The sequence below is a fragment of the Heteronotia binoei genome, chromosome 9 (assembly GCF_032191835.1).
Source record: "Heteronotia binoei isolate CCM8104 ecotype False Entrance Well chromosome 9, APGP_CSIRO_Hbin_v1, whole genome shotgun sequence".
NCBI classification, from domain to species: Eukaryota; Metazoa; Chordata; class Lepidosauria; order Squamata; family Gekkonidae; genus Heteronotia; species Heteronotia binoei.
In genome coordinates this window covers 83749427-83762995 of record NC_083231.1, presented here as the reverse complement: position 1 = coordinate 83762995, position 13569 = coordinate 83749427, and the positions used below count along the sequence as shown (strand labels likewise).

The window sequence follows — 13569 nt, the reverse complement described above, 5'->3', positions numbered from 1 at the left end:
CTCAACCACCTCTCTAGATCTTCAGAGTTGTCTATAGGTGTCTGTGACCGTTCAGGTCTTGACTGACTCACACACACAGCCCTCTTGGCTGGTTTTGTCGAGCTTGCAGCCTCTGGAAGTCTTTCCCGCCACTGTCTCAAGCTCCTTCACAGGATCAGCTGTCCCCTCAGCCTCTGTCCGGCACGAACTGACCCTCTCAGTCTCTGTCAGGCCCCAACTCTGACAGACTTCTCTGACAGGCACCAACTCTGTCAGACACCAACTGACTGAATCACTGCCTCAGCAGCTTCTGTCTCTCACAGACTTTTTTTTTCTTCCTGAGAGCTTTCAGCACTTTAGCCCCCACCCTCAGGTCACCTGACGCAGGCCCTGTGCGTCTTCAGTTTCTAGTTAACCCCTAGCTTTCCGTCACACATGGCATAAAACCAGAGTTTACCACTGGGTTGCTGTAGCCCATAAATTGGATCTCTGATTGTGTGTGTCTATGATACACTTGCTTGTAGTTATGCACAGATTACATTTTTAGGTGTGCACTTAAAAAGCTGCAAGCCAGAGAAAGTTAACTATACATAGGAACAAAAAACATATAGGTATGGGGAATCAACAAACCAGTTTCTGAAAAATTTTATTCATAATTAAAAGCTGCTGCTGAGACATCATGGCTGAATTTAGATGGGTGATTTGGGAAAATACAGCCATCCCCAAACCCAGATTAAAATGGCATATTTACATGTGCACATCTGGGCCCCAAACTGCAATTACCCACCCCATCTTTGGCCACCTCATTGCTGCTTCAAAAAGCCACTGGGCACCACCTGGTGGCAAATCTCTGAAGTGCTTTCCTGTCATCTTTTCTGGCCGTCTGAATGGCTGGGGAGCACCACGGAAGCCCACACAAGCACTGTGACCACTCCTCCAGTCATGCACAGCCGGTCCCTCTTCCAGTAGCTGGGCATGTGCTGTTTGGGAGCCCGTGGGTGCCTCAAACTGTGCTGGTTTTTTCCTATACCAAGAGGTTGCCGATACAAACTGCCAATCTGACTGCAGCCCATGTTAGATTAGAATGGTGGCAATTGTCACGATCCCTTGCCATGTTAATACTTTGTTCTATCACTGCTCTGTTTTGAAACATCTACTAGGTTGCTGGGAAAACAAAGTATTTGGGTCCCTAACAGTGTCTGCTTCCCAAGGTCGTGACTATCTGTTAGGAGTGTTTTGCTAATGAATTTCATAGTGTGAGAATATCTGTTTTGTAACAATTTCATGTTTTGAATTTATCTTGCGCCAGAAAGCTAGGCAAGCATGTAACGGCTAACCGCTTCTTTATATAGTCACTTTATATAGTGACGGTGGGAATAGACAGAAATACAATGGAAGGAGACAGAGACAAAATGGTGCTCGGCCACCTTCCAGTCTACTTCCCATCCCAATGGTGGCAGGTAGTGGGACCAAGAGGAAATGCTCGCCTCTGTCATTGGTGTTATGTAATGCCAGGTCCATAAATAACAAGACCGCGACCCTTAGGGAGTTTCTGCTACAGCAGAACGCGGACCTGGCTTGCGTGACCAAGACCTGGGTGAGGGACGGGGAGACAGTAGCTCTCTCCCAGATGTCCCCCCCCGGGATACTCGGTCTTTCACCAATCACGGATTAGCGGATGGGGGGAGGGGTAGCGCTACTCATACGGGAGGATTACTCCTTTCGGGCTCTCCCAGACCCAAAGATTGATGGGATTGAATGCGCCGGTCTGACGTGGGATGTTGGAGAGGGGTTGGCAGTTTGGCTGGTGTACCGTCCGCCTAACGCACCAGCTAACGCCTTACCATCACTATTGGAGGCAGTGGCGGGCTGGGCATTGGAGTACCCGAGGCTTATGGTCCTGGGTGACTTCAACGTCCATGCCGACGACACGGCCTCCACTCAGGCGATGGACCTAGTGTCATCCATGGCGATACTGGGACTCTCTCAATTTGTCACGACTCCCACGCATCAGGCCGGGCACACATTAGACCTGATCTTTGCTTCTGGGATTTTGGTGAACGATATCGCCGTAGAAGCGGTTCCATGGTCGGATCACCTAGCCCTTAAGGCCCGTATGGGGGCGCCGCCCCAACCCTGTATGGGCGGAGAGCCTATTTTGGCTCGCCCTCGGGGCCTGATGGACCCGGAACGGTTCCAAATGGCCCTGAGGGATCCCTGGCCCACTGGCAATTCCCTCGATGACCTGGTGGAAATCTGGCAAGGCCAGCTGTCCAGGGCTATCGACGAAATTGCACCCCGGCGCCCTCTGCGCCCTCGTATGAAGCTGGCTCCATGGTATACCTTGGAGCTGCGCCAGCTGAAACAAGGGCTCAGACGACTAGAGAGGTAGTGGAGGCATACTCGGGACGAAGCAATGAGAACATCCTATAGAACGTTTATGAAGTCTTATGAGATGGCAGTCAAGGCCGCAAAGAAAGATTACTTTGCAACCAAGATTGCATCTGCAAACTCGCGCCCAGCACAATTATTTAGAATAATTGGGGATCTTATAACACTGCCACAAGGCAAACCAAATGTTAGAGAATTAGAAATAGGCTGTGAGGCATTTGCGAGATATTTTGCAGATAAAATCTCGTTGCTCCGCCAAGACCTGCCTACCACATTGGATACAGTGAGTGAAATTGAGGCTCCGTGCCTGTCTTCGGGCTTAGTGCTGGACCACTTCGACCCACTCAGCCTGGAGGAAGTCGACAGAATCCTCTCTACTGCTCGCCCGACAACATGTGATCTGGACCCTTGCCCCTCTTGGCTGATTAAATCTTGCCAAAGGGAGCTTAGATGTCCTTTACGGGACATCATAAACAGATCCCTTTTAGAGGGGCTTTTTCCAACACCTCTGAAAGAGGCCTTGGTCCTCCCTCTCTTGAAAAAAGCTACAGCAGACCCGGCCGAATTGGCGAACTATCGTCCGGTGTCCAATTTACCGTTTTTAGGTAAAATTATTGAGAGGGCTGTGGCGTTGCAGCTACAGAGGTTTCTGGATGACGCTTCTGTCCTAGACCCATGCCAGTCTGGCTTCCGGCCGGGCCATGGGACGGAGACGGTGTTGGTCGCCTTGGTGGATGACCTCCAGCGGCAACTGGATTGAGGCGGTGTTGCGGTGCTGATGCTGTTAGATCTGTCGGCTGCATTTGATACAGTCGACCATCGGCTACTGACGCGCCACCTCGCCGACATTGGGGTTGAGGGGTCGGCCTTGCAATGGCTTTCCTCCTTTCTCCTGGGTCGGGGACAGAGGGTGGCTATTGGGAGTGAGTGGTCCCGGAGGCGCACACTGGACTGTGGGGTGCCTCAGGGAGCAGTTCTCTCCCCGATGTTGTTCAAAATCTATATGTGCCCCCTTGCCCAGATTGCCTGGTGGTTTGGGCTGGGTTGCCATCAATATGCAGATGATACCCAGCTCTATCTACTAATGGACGGCCGGCCTGACTCCGCCCCAGGGAATCTCGACCGGGCTTTACAGGCTGTTGCAACATGGCTTAGGCTGAGTGAGCTGAAGTTGAATCCAGTGAAGACAGAGGTCCTTTGTGTGGGTCGCGGCGCTCTGGGAAGGGAAATAGCTCTCCCGGCCTTCGACGGCGCGCCTTTGAAAGCAGCGCGCCAGGTAAAGAGCCTGGGTGTTTTACTGGAGCCTTCATTATCGATGGAAGCCCAGATAGCAGCCACTGCCAAGTCAGCATTCTTCCATCTGAAGCGGGCAAGGCAGTTGGCCCCTTTCCTTGAGCGCCGGGACCTCGCAACAGTGATCCACGCAATGGTCACCTCAAGATTGGACTACTGTAACACCCTCTACTTGGGGCTACCTCTGTGCCGGACTTGGAAACTGCAGCTAGTGCAGAACGCAGTGGCCAGGCTGTTGTTGGGACTCCCGAAATGGGAACATATACGGCCGGGGCTACGTGAACTGCACTGGCTGCCGATTATATACCGGGTCCAGTACAAAGTGTTGGTCATTACCTTTAAAGCCTTATATGGCCAAGGACCCGCCTACCTGTGGGACCGTCTTTCCCCATATGAACCCCAGAGAGCACTGAGGTCAGCCGGGAAAAATCTAATGACTATCCCTGGGCTGAAAGATTAAATATCAGAATACCAGAGCACGGGCCTTTTCAATCGCGGCCCTTGCCCTATGGAACCAACTCCCCGAGGAGTTGCGGGCCCTGCGGAACCTTGATCAGTTCCGCAGGGCCTGCAAGACCACCCTCTTTAAACTTGCACATTCGGACTGCTAAAGAAGACCGTTAATTAAGGATCCGCCAATGCGGTTTAAAGACCTATACCGCTGTGTATATACTGGCAGAACTAGCGTCAAACACCATCAGTACTGTCAGACGAAGTTATTTAATTGTATATATTGGATTTAATGTTGTTAAGTTTAATGTTTTATATTGTTAAATTTAACGGTTTTATCTATTATTGTATGTTTTTATGAAATGTTGTTAGCCGCCCTGAGCCTGCCGAGGTGGGGAGGGCGGGATACAAATAAAATTTATTATTATTATTATAATATTTGCAACCTGCCTTAATTTCCTCACTGGCTTTGCCAGTGGAACTATCCTGTCTTACAATAAATACTAATCCTGATGAAATGGAGAGTTGTTATTATTGAAGATAGTTGTAGACCTGACAGCAATGGAGAGGAGATATTTAACTTTTCCTCTTGTGCCATGCAGTCAAGAGAGTGAAGAATCAGACTATTCTGGATGAATCTGTATTCCCTTTGAATGGCCAAATTCGGAATTTGAGGTACTATTAGATTTCGTCCTATAAATATAGCCTCAGTTCACCCTCCCTCTATCCTTTGGTGTAGAGTGCTTTAACTGAACTGTGGCTGGTGTACCTAGGAATGTCAATCTCCAGCTCATCTCAAGACTGCAGAAACTAAAGTCTGACAATTAACCAATAAAAGATTTTGATACCACAGCATTGTCATAATATGTAAAAGGAACCCTGCAAAATAGCCATCTTCAATTAGCCTCTGACTAGTGAAGATATTGCAGTGCTATCCTAAACAAAGTTATACCTTTCTGTGTCCATCCACTTAAGATGGTACTGTTAATGAATAATCCTAAAAAGGTTTACTCAAAGTAAATCAAATTTTAATTAATAAGGCTTAATCCCGGGAAAGCATTCTTAGGATGGCAGTCTTTAGTCTCCTGTTTTACATGGCTGTTTTGCGTACATGAAGCACGCAATTTTTGTGCTTAAAACTATAGGTCACTGGTCCTGATATTTAATATTTAGAAATTTTGAATTTTCCTGATTTTATTTCTTCTTAAGAAGATGATAAAGGAGAATTTATAGAATAAGTTCTTGATGGAGTTGTCATGGAGGAATAAATTTATCTACTCCAAAGAGTGGTGGCAAATAAGATCCCAGTATTAAAGTGTCTGACAATGTTTAACATTGGCATGAAGATGCAAAAAAGGAACATATCATTGCTGTGGGTTATTTAGCACCTTATCTCTCAACTATGTGTTAATGAGAAATAAAATGTGAGAAGAAAATGAAGGGAGGCTCTTCAAAAGAATTATCATGTTGGAGTTACATTTTATGGGATCTTGATATGCTAAACACAACCTGCCAGATATCCACATGATATTGATCTAAACAGCTTTATTATAGATTACAGGCATTGGGGCTTTAAGAATGTGGGTTTATGCATTCTTGGAAAGGAAAGGTCCCCTGTGCAAGCACCAGTCATTTCTGACTCTGGGGTGACGTTGCTTTCATGTTTTCACAGCAGACTTTTTACGGGGTGGTTTGCCATTGCCTTCCCCAGTCATCGGCACTTTCCCCCCAGCAAGCTGGGTACTCATTTTACTGACCTTGGAAGGTTGGAAGGCTTAGTCAACCTCGAGCTGGCTACCTGAAAACCCAGCTTCCACCGGGGATCAAACTCAAGTCGTGAGCAGAGGACTCCGACTGCAGTACTGCAGCTCTAACACTCTGTGCCACGGGGCTCATTCTTACAGCAATATAAAATCAAGCCACTCTTCTATCTAGCCCAGAGCTACTTATTCTGAATGGTGGTGGCTCTCCAGGTCACAGGCCAGCCCTACTTAGAAACCTTGCTGGAGATGCTAGGGGACTGGACCTGGGATCTTTTCTTAAGAGTTGCTTTCACAACATTTTCACGGCAGACTTTTTATGGGGTGTTTGCCATTGCCTTCCCCAGTCATCTACACTTTCCCCCCAGCAAGCTGGGTACTCATTTTACCAATCTCAGAAGGACAGAAGGCTGAGTTAACCTGGAGCTGGCTACCTGAACCAGCTTAGAAGTATACAAAAAAAAAAATCAGTATTTTTCCAATTTGGGTCTATTGGACTCAAAAAATATCAGTATGCCCAAATATCCCTGAATCCTAATATTGGTATTGTTTTAGGATTTGGGTACATATTTAGAAAACCTGGATTTATTTCACTTGCTGTGTGATGCCACAGCAACAGCACGACTCTTAGGAGAGTTCAGAAGGCATTTAAACTTTAAATGTCTCCTGAGTTCACTTACTGAGTCTCTCCATGAGTTTAAAGTTTGCCTTCTGAGTTTACTTGCTGAGTTACAGCACAATGGCGGCACAACTCAGTGAATGAATTCAGAAGGTATTTTTTGGGTGTTTATTTGGCTCTGTATATATCTAGTGCACACCACTATGCCGTATCCATTTTTGTTAATTTCCACCTGCTACAGTTGGCCAAGTAACTTGGCACTTTACAAGCAGCACCCAAGAAAATGGGTGCTCTTACATGGAGATCATGATGCTGGTATGATTGTTGACCAATTTACTGCAAATAAAAACAGACCTTCATAACAGAGAATGGGGGGGGGGATGGTTTATTACCCAACCCTTCTCCATCCAAGCCCCATCCTCTGTAAACTCCACCCCTCCACACACACAAAGTACACAACAGCATAAACAGAAAAATGTGTAGGACAAAAAGGGGCAGAAAGGCAAACTCAGCTTCAGCCTCTTTATGAACCAGAAAGTAAGGCACTTCCCCTCAGCCCATTTTCAAGAAAGAAGAAAACCTTGGGAAGAGGACATGTGCAGGCAGTGAAACCATTTTATCTACCTTCAAGGCAAACAACTGTCTTTTCTCCCTGTTTCACAGCCTTGAGGCTGCAAAACCTGCTAGGGAAAAACCTATTCCTGTAAAGCTTATAATTGAAGTGACTGAATCTCACAGGAAGAGGGGCATGATAAAAAGGAAGGGAAAAATGTATGCCCTTACATTATTAATAAAAGGGCAGGGCGAGCACAAGAAGCTGCATGGAGGAGATATTGTTAAATAATGTTTGGGTGAAGTTGCCCAGAAGCAACTTTCTGTGAGGTCGTCTCAAGGCACTAAAGCCAATCAACCACAAGGATTAAATCACTGTGTATAGATGATCTTCTTCGTGGTCTCTGTGCTTCACACTCATGGGATAGAGCGCCTGCGCCGATCCCTGAATCGGTATCTGAAAAGCCCGGGTTTTTCTGCGCTCGGCGCCAATGGGCATACGCAGGCACCCCAGTACGCATGCTCACCAGCGCCAGTGCGGGGATCCCGTCAGTTCCTTTCTGACCGCTGCGCGGAGAGGATCTACCTTTCGTGTCCCTGGTCAGTGAGATAGTTGGTTTTTGCCCTTATCGTTGTATATAGCCCGTTTGTTGTTTTTCTTAGTGTAGATAGATAGTTATTAGATAGTTAGTTAGTAAAAAAAAAAAAAAAGTTTCTGATTGTTGGACTTGCCCCTCGGGGCCTTTTCCCCTGTTTGTTTCCCCAACATTTTTTCTCCTCGGAGGACTCTGAGTGAGTATTTTTGTGATTGGCGTCTATGGAAAGATGTTGGGGTTTTTTCAAACGCTGCCACTCTTGTGGGAAGAAGATGGCCATTCCCTGTGTCTTCTCTGCTTGGGTGAAGCGCACCGCGTGGAGTCCTGCCCGCACTGCCTCCGCTTCTCCAAGCAAACAAGGAAGAACCAGGCGGCACAGCTTTCGGCTGCTTTAACTGAGTCGGCACTTTGCCCTCAGAAATCGGCATCGGGCCCGTCGGCATCGACAATGGCAGAAACTGCGGCCCTGATGGTCACATCGGCCGATGTGGCTCCAGCCTTGACCGAAATGCCAATCGAGCGAGGCCCCTCCACAAAACGATCCCACGAAGGATCAGTGGATACGCCCGCCAAGAAGCATCGGGATGACTCAGGGACCCGAGCATCCATATGGAAGAAGGCGAAGTCTAAAGAGAAGCGGAAGAGGTCCCGCACTCCATCGCCTTCTCATGACGTTTCAACACTGATGACTTCTGCTCCACTGAGGAAGATCCTGGCGTCCCCGTGCCACAGCCCATCAGCATCGAGAGGCAGCGCTCATCAATCCCGTCTCTCGCTGTCCGAACATGAGATCGACCTCACTCAGCGATCCTCTTCTTCTGGGTCGAGGCGACGTAGAAGTGGTTTGATCTCTGAAGTAGAGGCATTGGTGCCGATGGTCTCATCGACACCGATGGAACCTAAAGGCAGATGAGATCTGGAACCTTCCATGGCACCACGCCATTTCCCACTGCTACCACCGTGGGAGCAGCGACAGTGGCCGCCCACCTATCCGTACACTTATCCACCGTATCAATGGTTTCCACCGAAGGAGTTTGCGGAGTGGGATCAGCAATTGGAGGCATCCTACATGTCGAGGCTTTCACACCATTCCAGAAGGCCCTCGGCATCAGCATCGATCCTTCCGGAGAGGCGTACCGCCCCAACAGCTGAGACTCATCGGCTTGCATCGGCATCGACCCGTTCACCCATTCGGGAATCGACACCGATCTTCTCCAAGCACTCCATGCAGAGGGAGTCTTCCTTGTCGGACTCTGAGAGCGGTACCGACAACTAGGAAAGAGCCTTGGAACCTTCGCCAGTGTCCCATACAGCCGAGGATCTTCCTATCTCACCATCGGAAGATCTGAAGTCATATGGCGAACTGGTGAAGAGGATGGCAACCTCTCTCTCCCTGCCTGTGATGCAACCACAACCCGTCGTAGATGATAATGTCTTTGACATTATGCAAAGGGACACATCCACAGCAATCGCTTTGCTGGTCACCAGAGTGATTCTGCAGGCAGTCAAGGAGCCCTGGAAGAAACCATCTTCTACGCCAGTGTCATCTAGAAGGCTGGACCACATGTATAGGGTCCAGGAGGCGGGTGCCGAGTTCCTTTTTGCCCACCCGAAATCGAACTCAGTGGTCGTCTCTTCCTCCTCCAAGGTGCGTAAGGTCCACTCATCCCCACCTGACAAGGAAGGGAAGAAGCTGGACAATATGGGAAAAAGGTCTACTCCGCAGGGGCCCTAGGAGTAAAAGTATCTAACTATGCTGCTTGCATGGCTAGATACCAATACTCCGTATGGGAAGAACTTACCCCTCTCCTCTCTTCCCTGAGTGAACACAAAAAGGCTGCTGCCAGGAAGTTGCAGAAAGAAGGCTTTGCTGTGGCCAAGCAACAGTTGGCTGCAGCAAAGCACATGGTGGATGTGTCTGCGAAGACCATTACGTCTGCTGTGTGCCTTCGTCGACACTTATGGCTAAGCTCAACAGCCCTGCAGCAAGACACTAAGGCCTTTGTTGAGGACTTACCCTTTGAAGGGGATGGCCTTTTCAGCACCACCACGGACAGTGCGCTGCAGGAAATAGACAAGAGCCTGAAGACCTCCAGGAACTTGGATGTGCAGGCCACCTCCAGAGCTCCCAAGGCGAAGCAGTGGCACAAACCCTGGGCCAAGAAGACATATCAAAAGTTCTTGCCCGAACAACAATGGCGACCTCGTTTGACCCAACCTGACAGCAGGCCACCATATTCAGGCAACAACAGGAACTGTTATGGCTCCCAGGCCACTGGCAAATCCAAGGGCACTCGCCCTCAAAAGCAGGGCCTTTGACTTTCTCATGGCACGCGTCATCATCCCCACTGGTTTTACATCTATCCACCTCCGCCCTTTCCTACCTGCCTGGGAGTTGATCTCTACAGACAGGTGGGCGCTGTCCATCATAAAAGAGGGCTACAAAATAGAGTTTGTTCAGATTCCGAACCAATCCATGGTAATCACCACTCCCCCTTCCCCACCTCTGCTGGCAGAGGTGAACAACCTCCTACAGAAACAAGCCATAGAGAGAGTTCCGATGGAGGCCAGGACGGGAGGTTTTTACTCTCGTTACTTTCTGGTCCCCAAGCAGGACGGGGGTTTAAGACCAATTATGGATCTTCGGAATCTGAACAAATTTATTCTGTACCAGAAGTTCAGAATGTCCACTCTGCAAACAATCCTGCCCCTCATCAATCAAGGGGACTGGATGGCGACCCTGGACCTCAAGGATGCCTACTTCCACGTCAGCATCCATCTGGCATTCAGGCGTTTCCTTCGGTTTGCAGTGGGTTCTCAACACTTCCAGTTCAAAGCTCTTCCGTTCGGCCCGTCTACTGCACCTCGGGTGTTTACGAAGATGATGAGCGTTGTGGCTGCCCATCTCCGTCTCCAGGGAGTTGTCGTTTTTCCATACATCGACGACTGGCTCCTTGTGGCGAAGTCGAGGGAAAGTTTGTCAACGTACATTGCCATCACTCTACGTCTTCTCGACACCTTGGGGTTGCAGGTCAATTTGGAGAAATCTCACCTTACTCCATCAAGGACAGTGCAGTTCATAGGGCCATTGCTGGATACGAACCTGCATCGCGCATACCTGCCTCCGCAGAGAGCGAGGGACATTGTCTGGTACGACTTCTACAGAGGCGAAAGTGGGGCACAGCGCAGCAGCTGCAGAGGATGCTGGGGCTGATGGCGGCGATGACAAGTGTGCTACTTTTTGCGAAACTGAGGATGAGAGGCCTACAGTTGTGGCTTCTGCGCCAGTTTCGCTCGCTCAGAGACTCACCTCGAAAGAGGTTCATCATCCCATCTGTGACTCTTCAGACGCTACAGTGGTGGGAGTCAGAGAACAACATCTGTCAGGGAGCTCCCTTTCATCTCCCGACTCCCACTGTGACTATCACAACAGATGCTTCCTTGTGGGGTTGGGGGGCCCACATGGAAGGTCTGTGTGTGGGGGGCCCGTGGCCGCCAAAACTGACTTAATGCCACATAAATTACCTAGAACTGCTGGCGGTTAATTTTGCCCTATGCTCTTTCCGCCCCTTGGTGGCAGGGAAGATTGTAATGTTACTTACGGACAATACCACTGCCCTGTGCTACATCAACAGGCAGGGAGGGACAGTTTCTCGCTGGCTATGCGCACTGGCGATGGATCTCTGGTTGGAGTGTCTACAATACGACATCTTTGTGAAGGCTGCACATCTTCCCGGGGTCCTCAACATGCAGGCAGACTCCCTCAGCAGGGGTGGGGCTTCCCCACATAAGTGGAAACTGCAGTGGCATTTTCTGAAGCCTGTATTCCAGCTTTGGGGGTACCCGCAGCTGGATGTCTTCGCCACGGCTGAGAACAAGAAATGTCCCATGTTCTGTTCCAGAGGGGGAGCGGATCCAGCGTCCCTGGGAGACGGTCTCCTGCTTCCTTGGGAGGGGCGGTTCCTCTACATGTTTCTGCCTCTGCCGTTGTTGACAAAGGTGGTCAACAAGATAGCAAGAGAGAGACCATGCTGCATCCTGGTGACTCCCTGGTGGCCTCGCCAGAACTGGTTTTCGATCCTGCTCCAACTGTCGAGGGGGGTCTTCTACCAGTTTCAGGCAGAACCGGACCTTCTGTCAGCTCAGGACGGTCACGTATTCCATCACAACGTGCTCCACCTGAAGCTGACAGCGTGGCTCATCGACCCGTAGGGTTCTCTGACAGAGTCCAGCAAGTCCTCATGAACAGTAGGAAACCATCTACCCGCGCTTCCTATGACAGGAAGTGGCAGAAATTCACTCAGTTCTTAGTCGACCCTTCAGTCTCACCTAGCAGGGTGGGGTTGTCGGTAATTTTTGACTTTTTGTTGTCCCTAGTGGATGCTGGCCTTGTTTTCTCCTCCATTAAGGTGTATTTGGCAGCAATATCTGCTTTTCATGATCCTGTGGAGGGATATTCTGTTTTTGCGCACCCACATTCCAAGAAGTTTTTGAGGGGCTTGTTTAGGCTGCATCCACCATCAAGATCGCCTCCGCAGTTGTGGGACTTGACTTTAGTGCTGGACAAACTAACTCGTCGCCCTTTTGAGCCATTGGCCACGTGCTCTTTGCAGCTGCTATCATGGAAAACTGCATTTTTGGTTGCTATCACATCAGCACGTCGTGTAGGGGAGCTCACGGCGATACGTTGTGATTTTCCCTATCTTGTTTTTCGGGAGGCTGGAGTTTCTTTGGCTCCTGACATTACTTTTCTTCCAAAGGTGGTCTCTCAGTTCCACCTCAACTTAGAAGTTTGGTTGCCCACTTTTTACCCTACCCCTTCCTCGGAGGAGGAACGTAGGTTGCATGCTTTGGAAGTAAAGCGTGCTTTGTTGTTTTATTTGAACCGTTCAGAGTTCTCATAAGGACAAGCAGCTTTTTGTTTCATATGCTGCCCCTAAGTTAGGCTCCAGGATTTCGTCTCAAAATGGCTCACTGAGACTATTAAACTCTGTTATTTGTTGGCAAAGAAGCCATTACCTGGGCCTGTTTATGGACACTCCACAAGAGCAATGGCTACGTCAGTGGCGTTTTTGAGAGGCGTGTCCCTGACTGATGTCTGCAAGACTGCCACCTGGTCTTCTCCGCATGCCTTCATGAAGCACTACGCGCTGGACATGCATGCTCAGCAGAGGACTCGGTTGGGAACTGCGGTGTTGCAAGCTGTTTCTTCCGGTTGACCATCTTCCCGCCTCCAGGTATGTCTTGCTTGCTAATCTCCCATGAGTGTGAAGCACAGAGACCACGAAGAAGATAGACAGGTTGCTTACCTGTAACTGTAGATCTTCGAGTGGTCATCTGTGCATTCACACTACCCGCCCTCCTTCCCCACTGCTGACGGTCTCCCTGCAGTAGGGGCTTCCAGCAGTCAGGAAGGAACTGGTGGGATCCCCACGCTGGCGCCGGTGAGCATGCGTACTGGGGCGCCTGTGCATGCCCATTGGCGCCGAGCGTGGAAAAATCCCGGGATTTTTAGATACCAATCGGGGATCGGCGCAGGCGCTCTATCCCATAAGTGTGAATGCACAGATGACCACTCGAAGATCTACAGTTACAGGTAAGCAACCTGTCTTTTTCCTCACAGACAGAAGGCTGCAGATGTTCCAGCTTCCTCCTTTACACCAAATCAGCTTCTGCAGGACAGCTGTGGAAGGGAAACCCCTTACCACTAAGCAGCTGAGCTTCCAAGAAGCTAAATGCTCTTCTTCACACATGCCATAACACATACACACAAACACTTTGCAAGACAAGCTCCCTCCTGTCCTGCAGCTCTTACAGCAAAGAGGCATCAGCACATTGGCTTTAAATAGCCATCTCCATGAGACCCCCTGATTGGCTGAGTAAAATCCTCCTATCCTGCGCACCTGATAATCAGGTGTGTTCTTTATTT

General features: G+C 49.4%; 1 protein-coding gene across 3 annotated transcripts in view; it reads right to left on the bottom strand.

Moving 5' to 3' along the window:
• The window catches only part of LOC132577249 (bifunctional heparan sulfate N-deacetylase/N-sulfotransferase 4), a 217437-nt gene that overhangs the window by 36433 nt on the left and 167435 nt on the right, over positions 1–13569 (bottom strand). The gene's annotated exons all lie outside the window — the stretch shown is intronic.